We start from the raw sequence: 13126 nt of genomic DNA on the forward strand, positions 1-13126 counted from the left end.
GGGAGTGGGGAGGGGGAATGAGGTGGGGAGGAGGGGAGGGGGAGGGGGAGGTGGGAGGGGGATGAAGGTGGGGAGGGGATGAGAGGTGGGGAGGGGAGGGGGGATGAGGTGAGGATGGGGAGGGGAGGGGGATGAGAAGGTTGGGAGGGGAGAAAGGGGAGGGGTGGGAGGGGGGAGGTGAGGGGTGAGGGGAGGGGGATGAGGTGGGGAGGGGAGGGGGAGGGGTGGAGAAGGAATGGGAGGGAGTGGGGAGGGGGATGAGAGGTGGGGAGGGGGGATGATGAAGGATGGGGAGGGGGATTGAGGGGGAGGGGTGGGGGAGGGGGAAGGTGGGGAGGGGAGGATGAGGGGAGGGGAGGGGAGGGGGGATGAGAAGGTGGGGAGGGGAGGGAATGGGGAGGGGAAGAGGGGGATGGGGAGGGGGAGGGGATGAGGGGAGGGGGATGAAGGGGGAGGGGAGGGGATGGGGAGGGGTGAGAGGGGGACGGGGAGGTGGGGAGGGAGGGGATGGGATAGGGGGATGGTAGGGGAGAGAATGGGGAGGGGTGAGGGGAGGTGGAGGGGATGAGGAGAAGGGGTGGAGGGGATGGGGGATGGGGAGAGGGGTGGGGAAGGATGGAGGGGAGGGGTGGGGAGGGGCTGGGGAGGGGGTGGTGGGGAGGGGGATGGTGGGGAGGGGGTGGGAGGGGAAGGATGGGGAGAGGGGGAGGTGGGGATGAGGGAAGGGGGTGGGGAGGGGGAGGGGGATGAGAAGTGGGGAAGGGGTGAGGGGAGGTGGGGAGGGGAGGTGAGAAGGGGTGGTGGGGAGGGGGATGAGGAAGGTTGGGGAGGGGGAGGGGGTATGAGAAGGTGGGGAGGGGAGGGGGGATGAGAAGGGAGGGGGAGGGGGGATGAGAAGGTGGGGAGGGGGAGGGGGGATGAGAAGGTGGGGAGGGGGGATGAGGAGGGGAGGGGGAGGGGGGATGAGAAGGTGAGGAGGGGGGATGAGAAGGTGGGGAGGGGGAGGGGAGATGAGGTGGGGAGGGGGAGGGGGGATGAGAAGGTGGGGAGGGGAGGGGGGGGTTGAGAAGGTGGGTAGGAGGGTAGAGAAGGTGGGAAGGAGGGTAGAGAAGGGGGGGAGGGGGAGGGGGGATGAGGTGGGGAGGGGGAGGGGGGATGAGGTGGGGAGGGGGAGGGGGGATGAGAAGGTGGGGAGGGGGGATGAGAAGGTGGGGAGGGGGAGGGGAGAGGAGAAGGTGGGGAGGGGGAGGGGGGATGAGGTGGGGAGGGGGAGGGGGGTTGAGAAGGTGGGGAGGGGGAGGGGGGATGAGAAGGAGGGGAGGGGGGAGGGGGGATGAGAAGGTGGGGAGGGGGGATGAGAAGGTGGGGAGGGGGAGGGGGGAAGGTAGGTGCATTACCAATACCTGAGGAAGGAGTGTCTGAGGAAGTTTATGTAAATATTTACTAACAGCAACAGCAACAGCGGTAACAGGAGCAGCAACAACAGCAGGTGTGTGCAGTGACAATACCTGTAGCAACACCGTTGGTGACAGCTCGTGTCATAGTTGTTCTCTGTCTTCACTCTTTCAATACTTTGGTCGCAGGTGTTGGCTGATACACTATCAAGGCTCACCTTGACCGTGTCTCCTCCTGCTGACACTGTACCCTCCTGCTGACACTGTACCCTTCTGCTGTCACTGTACCCTCCTGCTGTCACTGTACCCTCCTGCTGACACTGTACCCTCCTGCTGACACTGTACCCTTCTGCTGTCACTGTACCCTCCTGCTGTCACTGTACCCTCCTGCTGACACTGTACCCTCCTGCTGACACTGTACCCTTCTGCTGTCACTGTACCCTCCTGCTGTCACTGTACCCTCCTGCTGACACTGTACCCTCCTGCTGACACTGTACCCTCCTGCTGACACTGTACCCTCCTGCTGTCACTGTACCCTCCTGCTGTCACTGTACCCTCCTGCTGTCACTGTACCCTCCTGCTGTCACTGTACCCTCCTGCTGTCACTGTATCCTCCTGCTGACACTGTACCCTCCTGCTGTCACTGTACCCTCCTGCTGTCATTGTACCCTCCTGCTGACACTGTACCCTCCTGCTGACACTGTACCCTCCTGCTGACACTGTACCCTCCTGCTGCCACTGTACCCCCCTGCTGACACTGTACCCTCCTGCTGTCACTGTACCCTCCTGCTGACACTGTACCCTCCTGCTGTCACTGTACCCTCCTGCTGTCACCGTACCCTCCTGCTGACACTGTACCCTCCTGCTGTCACTGTACCCTCCTGTCACTGTACCCTCCTGCTGACACTGTACCCTCCTGCTGACATTGTACCCTCCTGCTGTCACTGTACCCTCCTGCTGTCACTGTACCCTCCTGCTGACACTGTACCCTCCTGCTGACACTGTACCCTCCTGCTGACAGTGTGCTATGCATATGTTAGATTACACCAGAGAGGATATATAATGGTGGTGTTATTATGATAGTTAACTGAACAGTGATGGGCTGGAGCTGACGTTAATTAACCAGAAACTGACGGTAGAGTGATGACCTCTTACAAGTGTATATTAACGGTTGATAAGTATACTTCGAGGGTGTTTCGGGGGGTCAACACTTCCGTGCCCCGGTCCATCACCAAGCCTCGCGGTGCATCAGGGCCTGATTAACCAGGCTGTTACCAGCCGGGCTGGTCAGATATTGACTTTAGGTGCCTGTCCAGTTCCCTCTTGAAGACAGCCAGGGGTCTATTGGTAATCCCCCTTATGTATGCTGAGATGCAGCTGAACAGTCTTGGGCCCCTGACACTTATTGTGTCTCTTAGCGTACTTACGGCGTCCCTGCTTTTCATTGGGGAGATGTACCGCCTGCCAAGTCTTTTGCTATCGCAGGGATTGATTTCTGTGTACAGATTTGGGGCTAGTCCCTCTAGGATTTCCCAAGTGTGTATTGTCATGTATCTTTCTCGCCTGCGTTCCGGGGAGTACAGGTCAAGGGACTTCAACCATTCCCAGTAATTTAGGTGCTTTATTGTACTTATACATTCAGTGAAAGTTCTCTGTATATTCTCCAGGTCAGCAATTTCTCCTGCCTTGGAAGGGGCCGATAGTGTACAGCAATACTTCTGCCTAGAGAGAACAAGCGATTTGAAGAGAATCATCAGTGGCTTGGCATCCCTAGTTGTGAAGGTTCTCATTATCCATCCTATTATTTTCCTAACAATATAATCTGTGAGTAATAACAACTGATATAGGTGAATACTCACGGTCGATATATGAAATGATCCTGATACTTCTAAAATGTCATATTAACAAGATGACTACACGCCAGCTGTATAGTGTGCATACAATGTACAGTGTGCATACAATGTACAGTGTGCATACAATGTACAGTGTGCATACAATGTACAGTGTGCATACGATGTACAGTGTGAGCCGGCTGTAGTGTGATCCAGCTGTACAATGTGAGCCAGCTGTACAGTGTGCATACGATGTACAGTGTGCACCAGCTGTGTCAGAAACCCGCTACTGCCCATCAAAACCACACATGATCAGTGAACACCAACACACACACACCTTGAACAACACTTCAGTACAACTTGAACACTTCAGCACACCTTGAACACTTCAGCACACCTTGAACAACACTTCAGCACACCTTGAACAACACTTCAACACACCTTGAACAACACTTCAGTACAACTTGAACACTTCAGCACACCTTGAACACTTCAGCACACCTTGAACAACACTTCAGCACACCTTGAACAACACTTCAGCACACCTTGAACAACACTTCAGTACAACTTGAACACTTCAGCACACCTTGAACACTTCAGCACACCTTGAACAACACTTCAGCACACCTTGAACAACACTTCAGCACACCTTGAACAACACTTCAACACACCTTGAACAACACTTCAGTACACCTTGAACAACACTTCAGCACACCTTGAACAACACTTCAGTACACCTTGAACAACACTTCAGCACACCTTGAACAACACTTCAGTACAACTTGAACACTTCAGCACACCTTGAACACTTCAGCACACCTTGAACAACACTTCAGCACACCTTGAACAACACTTCAGCACACCTTGAACAACACTTCAACACACCTTGAACAACACTTCAGTACACCTTGAACAACACTTCAGCACACCTTGAACAACACTTCAGTACACCTTGAACAACACTTCAGCACACCTTGAACAACACTTCAGTACACCTTGAACAACACTTCAGCACACCTTGAACAACACTTCAGCACACCTTGAACAACACTTCAGTACAACTTGAACACTTCAGCACACCTTGAACAACACTTCAGCACACCTTGAACAACACTTCAGTACAACTTGAACACTTCAGCACACCTTGAACAACACTTCAGCACACCTTGAACAACACTTCAGTACAACTTGAACACTTCAGCACACCTTGAACAACACTTCAGTACAACTTGAACAACACTTCAGCACACCTTGAACAACACTTCAGCACACCTTGAACAACACTTCAGCACACCTTGAACAACACTTCAGCACACCTTGAACAACACTTCAGCACACCTTGAACAACACTTCAGTACAACTTGAACAACACTTCAGCACACCTTGAACAACACTTCAGCACACCTTGAACAACACTTCAGTACAACTTGAACAACACTTCAGCACACCTTGAACAACACTTCAGCACACCTTGAACAACACTTCAGTACAACTTGAACAACACTTCAGCACAACTTGAACAACACTTCAGCACACCTTGAACAACACTTCAGCACACCTTGAACAACACTTCAGTACAACTTGAACAACACTTCAGTACAACTTGAACAACACTTCAGCACACCTTGAACAACACTTCAGCACACCTTGAACAACACTTCAGTACACCTTGAACAACACTTCAGTACAACTTGAACAACACTTCAGCACACCTTGAACAACACTTCAGCACAACTTGAACAACACTTCAGCACACCTTGAACAACACTTCAGTACAACTTGAACAACACTTCAGTACAACTTGAACAACACTTCAGCACAACTTGAACAACACTTCAGCACACCTTGAACAACACTTCAGCACACCTTGAACAACACTTCAGCACACCTTGAACAACACTTCAGCACAACTTGAACAACACTTCAGTACAACTTGAACAACACTTCAGCACACCTTGAACAACACTTCAGTACAACTTGAACAACACTTCAGCACACCTTGAACAACACTTCAGCACAACTTGAACAACACTTCAGCACACCTTGAACAACACTTCAGCACACCTTGAACAACACTTCAGCACACCTTGAACAACACTTCAGCACAACTTGAACAACACTTCAGCACACCTTGAACAACACTTCAGCACACCTTGAACAACACTTCAGCACACCTTGAACAACACTTCAGCACACCTTGAACAACACTTCAGCACACCTTGAACAACACTTCAGCACACCTTGAACAGTACTAAGAACAAGGAGAGCACAAGACTCAGTCTACACTACACCAGAACTCTCACCCTGACACAGTATCTCACTGCTATCGCTAGATATCGTCTAATTTTGAAGGTATCGCTGGATATCATTTAACGTCCGTGTTAATGGTATCGGTATCAGCGTAAAGGTGGGTATTCGTATCAGCAAAAATTATAGTATCGTCCCTTCAGTAATCAATGTCTAATACACATGTTTCCTTTATATAAATTCTTTCCATGTGTACGTGAGCTGAACGTTCAATATATATAAACTGGGACGTGAGATATACATTATGTACACATGCATACGTGAGCTGGGAGATGCTACATGCATTATATATACATGTCATATTGACTGAGTAAATACATTCACCATCAAGTAGAAGTCAGAAGTGGATGGACCACTTATCTTTCTATACCCATCCTCTCTACCCGCATTCTATCCAATCTCTTTATATGTTCCTTCATTCTTCTCTAGTCTTTTCCCTCATTACCAGGGGTTTGGTCAACGATTTGTATTTGTACTAAGGTAGACAATAAACTACCACTCATGAGGTGTAGTAAATCCTGTATATATGGAAGATAAAGAGTCAGTACCTGGACGCAGGTATAAGAGACTGGCAGTAGTAGGCTTGCTAGCTTTGTTTCTCTTACTTGATGGATGAAGGTGAGCAAGGTATGGCAGGGATGGCAACGTACACTGGTTGTGGTAGGTGCTATGACAAGTACATCAAGAGGCACCTAAGTTCCCCCGTCTTCTAATAACATGTTCATTTTTCCATTATAATCTACCTTGTCTATAATTATTGTCGCATTTGCTTACGAAGCAAATGCGACAGTAATTATAGACAAGGTAGATTATAGTGGGAAAATGAACATGTTATTAGAAGAGGGGGAAATTTAGGTGCCTGTTAATGATGGGTGAAGACACTCCTGTGACAAGGACATTAGAGGCAGAGGGACGAGAGACATGAGGGCAGGGACAGGGGTGAGGGTGACAGGACTTTCACAAACAGTGGTGGATGTTGCAAGACACTTGTCACGATGATTCCTTCAAGACTTAACATAGACCGTGGTTGTTGCTCCCACGTGAACCTTACTCACGTGTGGTGCTGCTGAGAGTGGTGCTGGTGATGGTGGTGCTAGTGGTGGCACTAGTGACGGTGTTGGCAATAGTGGTGGTGGTAGTGGGGTCCGCCTGCTGGTGCAGCCCCTGGCTAAATGGCGTGTATAACACATATTTCATCTTTGCTTCAACATTTGTCAAGAAGGTAGTAGTAAGTAATCACTCGTAGGTCTCCGGATATTATCATCTCGTACTATCATGCCAACAATAACACCTTTTCTCACACCAAGATAAAATGGCATTCATCCTGGAAGTAAAATTACCCACTGCAGCATCAGTAAGACACTCGTGGCAGTGTTGTTGCTATCACACCTCCCTTCATGCTACATATTATATACTACAGGTATACTCCAGGTATACTACAGGTATACTACAGGTATACTCCATGTCTACCTCAGTTCTTCTTACCTTACTGTATATTTTTATTCTGGCATTTATTACCTTCATGTTCGTTGATGTTCGTTGATGTTCGTTGATGTTCGTTGATGTTCGTTGATGTTCGTTGATGTTCGCTGATGTTCGTTGATGTCTTCACTGACCAGTGCTGCTTTATCCCCCCTACCCCCCCCCAGCATACCTCTAGTATTAATCCTGGAAAATCCACCTCCCCCAGTATTAATCCTGGAGAACCCACCTCCCCCAGTATTAATCCTGAAGAACCCACCTCCCCCAGTATTAATCCTGGAGAACCTACCTCCCCCAGTATTAATCCTGGAGAACCCACCTCCCCCAGTATTAATCCTGGAGCACCCACCTCCCCCAGTATTAATCCTGAAGAACCCACCTCCCCCAGTATTAATCCTGGAGAACCCACCTCCCCCAGTATTAATCCTGGAGAACCCACCTCCCCCAGTATTAATCCTGGAGAACCTACCTCCCCCAGTATTAATCCTGGAGAACTCACCTCCCCCAGTATTAATCCTGAAGAACCCACCTCCCCCAGTATTAATCCTGGAGAACCCACCTCCCCCAGTATTACTCCTGGAGAACCCACCTCCCCTAGTATTAATCCTGGAGAACCCACCTTCCCCAGTATTAATCCTGGAGAACCCACCACCCCCAGTTTCAATCCTGGAGAACCCACCTCCCCCAGTATTAACCCCGGAGAACCCACCTCCCTCAGTATTAATCCTGGAGCACCCACCTCCCACAGTATTAATCCTGGAGAACCCACCTCTCCTAGTATTAATCCTGGAGAGCCCACCTCCCCCAGTATTAATCCTGAAGAACCCACCTCCCCCAGTATTAATCCTGGAGAACCCACCTCCCCCAGTATTACTCCTGGAGAACCCACCTCCCCTAGTATTAATCCTGGAGAACCCACCTTCCCCAGTATTAATCCTGGAGAACCCACCACCCCCCAGTTTCAATCCTGGAGAACCCACCTCCCCCAGTATTAACCCCGGAGAACCCACCTCCCTCAGTATTAATCCTGGAGAACCCACCTCCCACAGTATTAATCCTGGAGAACCCACCTCTCCTAGTATTAATCATGGAGAGCCCATCTCCCCCAGTATTAATCCTGGAGAACCCACCTCCCCCAGTATTAATCCTGGAGAACCCACCTCCCCCAGTATTAATCCTGGAGAACCCACCTCCTTCAGTATTAATCCTGGAGAACCCACCTTCCCCAGTATTAATCCTGGAGAACCCACCTCCCCCCAGTTTCAATCCTGGAGAACCCACCTCCACCAGTATTAATCCTGGAGAACCCACCTCCCTCAGTATTAATCCTGGAGAACTCACCTCCCCCAGTTTCAATCCTGGAGAACCAACCTCCCCCAGTATTAATCCTGGAGAACCAACCTCCCTCAGTATTAATCCTGGAGAACCCACCTCCCCCAGTATTAATCCTGGAGAACCCACCTCCCCCAGTATTAATCCTCGAGAACCCACCTCCCCAGTATTAATCCTGGAGAACCCACCTCCTCCAGTATTAATCTTGGAGAACCCACCTTCCCCAGTATTCATCCTGGAGAACCCACCTCCCCCAGTATTCATCCTGGAGAACCCACCTCCCCCAGTATTCATCCTGGAGAACCCACCTCCCCCAGTATTCATCCTGGAGAACCCACCTCCCGCAGTATTCATTCTGGAGAACCCACCTCCCCCAGTATTCATCATGGAGAACCCACCTCCCATAGTATTCATCCTGGAGAACCCACCACCCCGAGTATTCATCCTGGAGAACCCACCTTCCCAGTATTCATCCTGGAGAACCCACCTCCCGCAGTATTCACCCTGGAGAACCCACCTCCCGCAGTATTCATCCTGGAGAACCCACCTCCCCCAGTATTCATCCTGGAGAACCCACCTCCCCCAGTATTCATCCTGGAGAACCCACCTCACCCAGTATTCATCCTGGAGAACCCACCTCCCCCAGTATTCATCCTGGAGAACCCACCTCCCCAAGTAATAATCCTGGAGAACCCACCTCCCCCAGTATTCATCCTGGAGAACCCACCTCCCGCAGTTTTCATCCTAGAGAACCCACCTCCCGCAGTATTCATCCTGGAGAACCCACCTTCCCCAGTATTCATCCTGGAGAACCCACCTCCCCCAGTATTCATCCTGGAGAACCCACCTCCCCAAGTATTCATCCTGGAGAACCCACCTCCCGCAGTATTCATCCTGGAGAACCCACCACCCCAGTATTCATCCTGGAGAACCCACCTCCCGCAGTATTCATCCTGGAGAACCCACCTCCCGCAGTATTCATCCTGGAGAACCCACCTCCCCAGTATTCATCCTGGAGAACCCACCTCCCCCAGTATTCATCCTGGAGAACCCACCTCCCCCAGTATTCATCCTGGAGAACCCACCTACCCCAGTATTCACCCTTGAGAACCCACCTCCCCCAGTACTCATCCTGGAGAACCCACCTCCCGCAGTATTCATCCTGGAGAACCCACTTCCCCCAGCATTCATGCTGGAGAATCCACCTCCCCCAGTATTCGTCCTGGAGAACCCACCTCCCCCAGTATTCATCCTGGTGAACCCACCTCCCCCAGCATTCATCCTGGAGAACCCATCTCCCCCAGTATTCATATTGGACAACCCACCTCCCGCAGTATTCATCCTGGAGAACCCACCTCCCCCAGCATTCATCCTGGAGAACCCACCTCCCCAGTATTCATCCTGGAGAACCCACCTCCCGCAGTGTTCATCCTGGAGAACCCACCTCCCCCAGCATTACTCCTGGAGAACCCACCTCCCCTAGTATTAATCCTGGAGAACCCACCTTCCCCAGTATTAATCCTGGAGAACCCACCACCCCCCAGTTTCAATCCTGGAGAACCCACCTCCCCCAGTATTAACCCCGGAGAACCCACCTCCCTCAGTATTAATCCTGGAGAACCCACCTCCCACAGTATTAATCCTGGAGAACCCACCTCTCCTAGTATTAATCCTGGAGAGCCCACCTCACCCAGTATTAATCCTGGAGAACCCACCTCCCCCAGTATTAATCCTGGAGAACCCACCTCCCCCAGTATTACTCCTGGAGAACCCACCTCCCCTAGTATTAATCCTGGAGAACCCACCTTCCCCAGTATTAATCCTGGAGAACCCACCACCCCCCAGTTTCAATCCTGGAGAACCCACCTCCCCCAGTATTAACCCCGGAGAACCCACCTCCCTCAGTATTAATCCTGGAGAACCCACCTCCCACAGTATTAATCCTGGAGAACCCACCTCTCCTAGTATTAATCCTGGAGAGCCCATCTCCCACAGTATTAATCCTGGAGAACCCACCTCCCCCAGTATTAATCCTGGAGAACCCACCTCCCCCAGTATTAATCCTGGAGAACCCACCTCCCTCAGTATTAATCCTGGAGAACCCACCTTCCCCAGTATTAATCCTGGAGAACCCACCTCACCCCAGTTTCAATCCTGGAGAACCCACCTCCACCAGTATTAATCCTGGAGAACCCACCTCCCTCAGTATTAATCCTGGAGAACTCACCTCCCCCAGTTTCAATCCTGGAGAACCAACCTCCCCCAGTATTAATCCTGGAGAACCCACCTCCCTCAGTATTAATCCTGGAGAACCCACCTCCCCCAGTATTAATCCTGGAGAACCCACCTCCCCCAGTATTAATCCTGGAGAACCCACCTCCCCAGTATTAATCCTGGAGAACCCACCTCCCCCAGTATTAATCCTGGAGAACCCATCTCCCCCAGTATTAATCCTCGAGAACACACCTCCCCCAGTATTCATCCTGGAGAACCCACCTCCCCCAGTATTCATCCTGGAGAACCCACCTCCCCCAGTATTCATCCTGGAGAACCCACCTCCCGCAGTATTCATTCTGGAGAACCCACCTCCCCCAGTATTCATCATGGAGAACCCACCTCCCCCAGTATTCATCCTGGAGAACCCACCACCCCGAGTATTCATCCTGGAGAACCCACCTTCCCCAGTATTCATCCTGGAGAACCCACCTCCTGCAGTATTCATCCTGGAGAACCCACCTCCCGCAGTATTCATCCTGGAGAACCCACCTCCCCCAGTATTCATCCTGGAGAACCCACCTCCCCCAGTATTCATCCTGGAGAACCCACCTCACCCAGTATTCATCCTGGAGAACCCACCTCCCCCAGTATTCATCCTGGAGAACCCACCTCCCCAAGTAATAATCCTGGAGAACCCACATCCCCCAGTATTCATCCTGGAGAACCCACCTCCCGCAGTTTTCATCCTAGAGAACCCACCTCCCGCAGTATTCATCCTGGAGAACCCACCTTCCCCAGTATTCATCCTGGAGAACCCACCTCCCCCAGTATTCATCCTGGAGAACCCACCTCCCCCAGTATTCATCCTGGAGAACCCACCTCCCGCAGTATTCATCTTGGAGAACCCACCTCCCCCAGAATTCATCCTGGAGAACCCACCTCCCCCAGTATTCATCCTGGAGAACCCACCTCCCCGAGTATTCATCCTGGAGAACCCACCTCCCCCAGTATTCACCCTTGAGAACCCACCTCCCCCAGTACTCATCCTGGAGAACCCACCTCCCCCAGTATTCATCCTGGAGAACCCACTTCCCCCAGCATTCATCCTGGAGAATCCACTTCCCCCAGTATTCGTCCTGGAGAACCCACCTCCCCCAGTATTCATCCTGGAGAACCCACCTCCCCCAGCATTCATCCTGGAGAACCCATCTCCCCCAGTATTCATCCTGGAGAACCCACCTCCCGCAGTATTCATCCTGGAGAACCCACCTCCCCCAGCATTCATCCTGGAGAACCCACCTCCCCCAGTATTCATCCTGGAGAACCCACCTCCCGCAGTGTTCATCTTGGAGAACCCACCTCCCCAGTATTCATCCTGGAGAACCCACCTCCCCCAGCATTCATCCTGGAGAACCCACCTCCCGCAGTGTTCATCCTGGAGAACCCACTTCCCCCAGTATTCATCCTGGAGAACCCACCTCCCCAGTATTCATCCTGGAGAACCCACCTCCCGCAGTGTTCATCCTGGAGAACCCACCTCCCCAGTATTCATCCTGGAGAACCCACCTCCCGCAGTATTCATCCTGGAGAACCCACCTCCCCAAGTATTCATCCTGGAGAACCCACCTCCCCCAGTATTCATCCTGGAGAACCCACCTCCCGCAGTATTCATCCTGGAGAACCCACCTCCCCCAGCATTCATCCTGGAGAACCCACCTCCCCAGTATTCATCCTGGAGAACCCACCTCCCGCAGTGTTCATCCTGGAGAACCTCCCCCAGTATTCATCCTGGAGAACCCACCTCCCCAGTATTCATCCTGGAGAACCCACCTCCACAGTATTCATCCTGGAGAACCCACCTCCCGCAGTATTCATCCTGGAGAACCCACCTCCCCCAGTATTCATCCTGGAGAACCCACCTCCCGCAGTATTCATCCTAGAGAACCCACCTCCCCCAGTATTCATCCTGGAGAACCCACCTCCCCAGTATTCATCCTGGAGAACCCACCTCCCGCAGTATTCATCCTGGAAAACCCACCTCCCCCAGTATTCATCCTGCAGAACCCACCTCCCGCAGTATTCATCCTGGAGAACCCACCTCCCCCAGTATTCATCCTGGAGAACCCACCTCCCAAGTATTCATCCTGGAGAACCCACCTCCCGCAGTATTCATCCTGGAGAACCCACCTACCCCAGTATTCATCCTGGAGAACCCACCACCCGCAGTATTCGTCCTGGAGAAAAAACCTCCCGCAGTATTTATCCTGGAGAACCCACCTCCCCCAGTATTCATCCTGGAGAACCCACCTCCCCCAGTATTCATCCTGGAGAACCCACCACCCGCAGTATTCGTCCTGGAGAACCCACCACCCGCAGTATTCGTCCTGGAGAACCCACCTTCCCCAGTATTCATCCTGGAGAACCCACCACCCGCAGTATTCGTCCTGGAGAACCCACCTTCCCCAGTATTCATCCTGGAGAACCCACCACCCGCAGTATTCGTCCTGGAGAACCCACCTTCCCCAGTATTCATCCTGGAGAACCCACCACCCGCAGTATTCG

At 52.0% G+C, this 13126-nt stretch overlaps 1 protein-coding gene and 1 long non-coding RNA gene across 3 annotated transcripts in view; one reads left to right on the forward strand and one right to left on the reverse strand.

Annotated features, from left to right (window-relative positions):
• Positions 1 to 13126, reverse strand: part of LOC138853580 (uncharacterized) — a 134842-nt gene that overhangs the window by 39061 nt on the left and 82655 nt on the right. The window contains exon 1 of one of the 2 annotated variants that reach the window (XR_011392746.1): positions 5467 to 5531. The exons of the other annotated variant lie outside the window; for it this stretch is intronic. This is a non-coding gene — a long non-coding RNA (uncharacterized lncRNA). Of the gene's footprint in view, positions 1 to 5466; positions 5532 to 13126 lie in introns of those variants that run through there. 2 annotated transcript variants of the gene reach the window in all.
• The window catches only part of LOC128693678 (transcription factor cwo), a 106998-nt gene that overhangs the window by 16546 nt on the left and 77326 nt on the right, over positions 1 to 13126 (forward strand). The window lies entirely within an intron of this gene.

Source organism: Cherax quadricarinatus, chromosome 34 (genome assembly GCF_038502225.1).
Source record: "Cherax quadricarinatus isolate ZL_2023a chromosome 34, ASM3850222v1, whole genome shotgun sequence".
NCBI lineage: Eukaryota > Metazoa > Arthropoda > Malacostraca > Decapoda > Parastacidae > Cherax > Cherax quadricarinatus.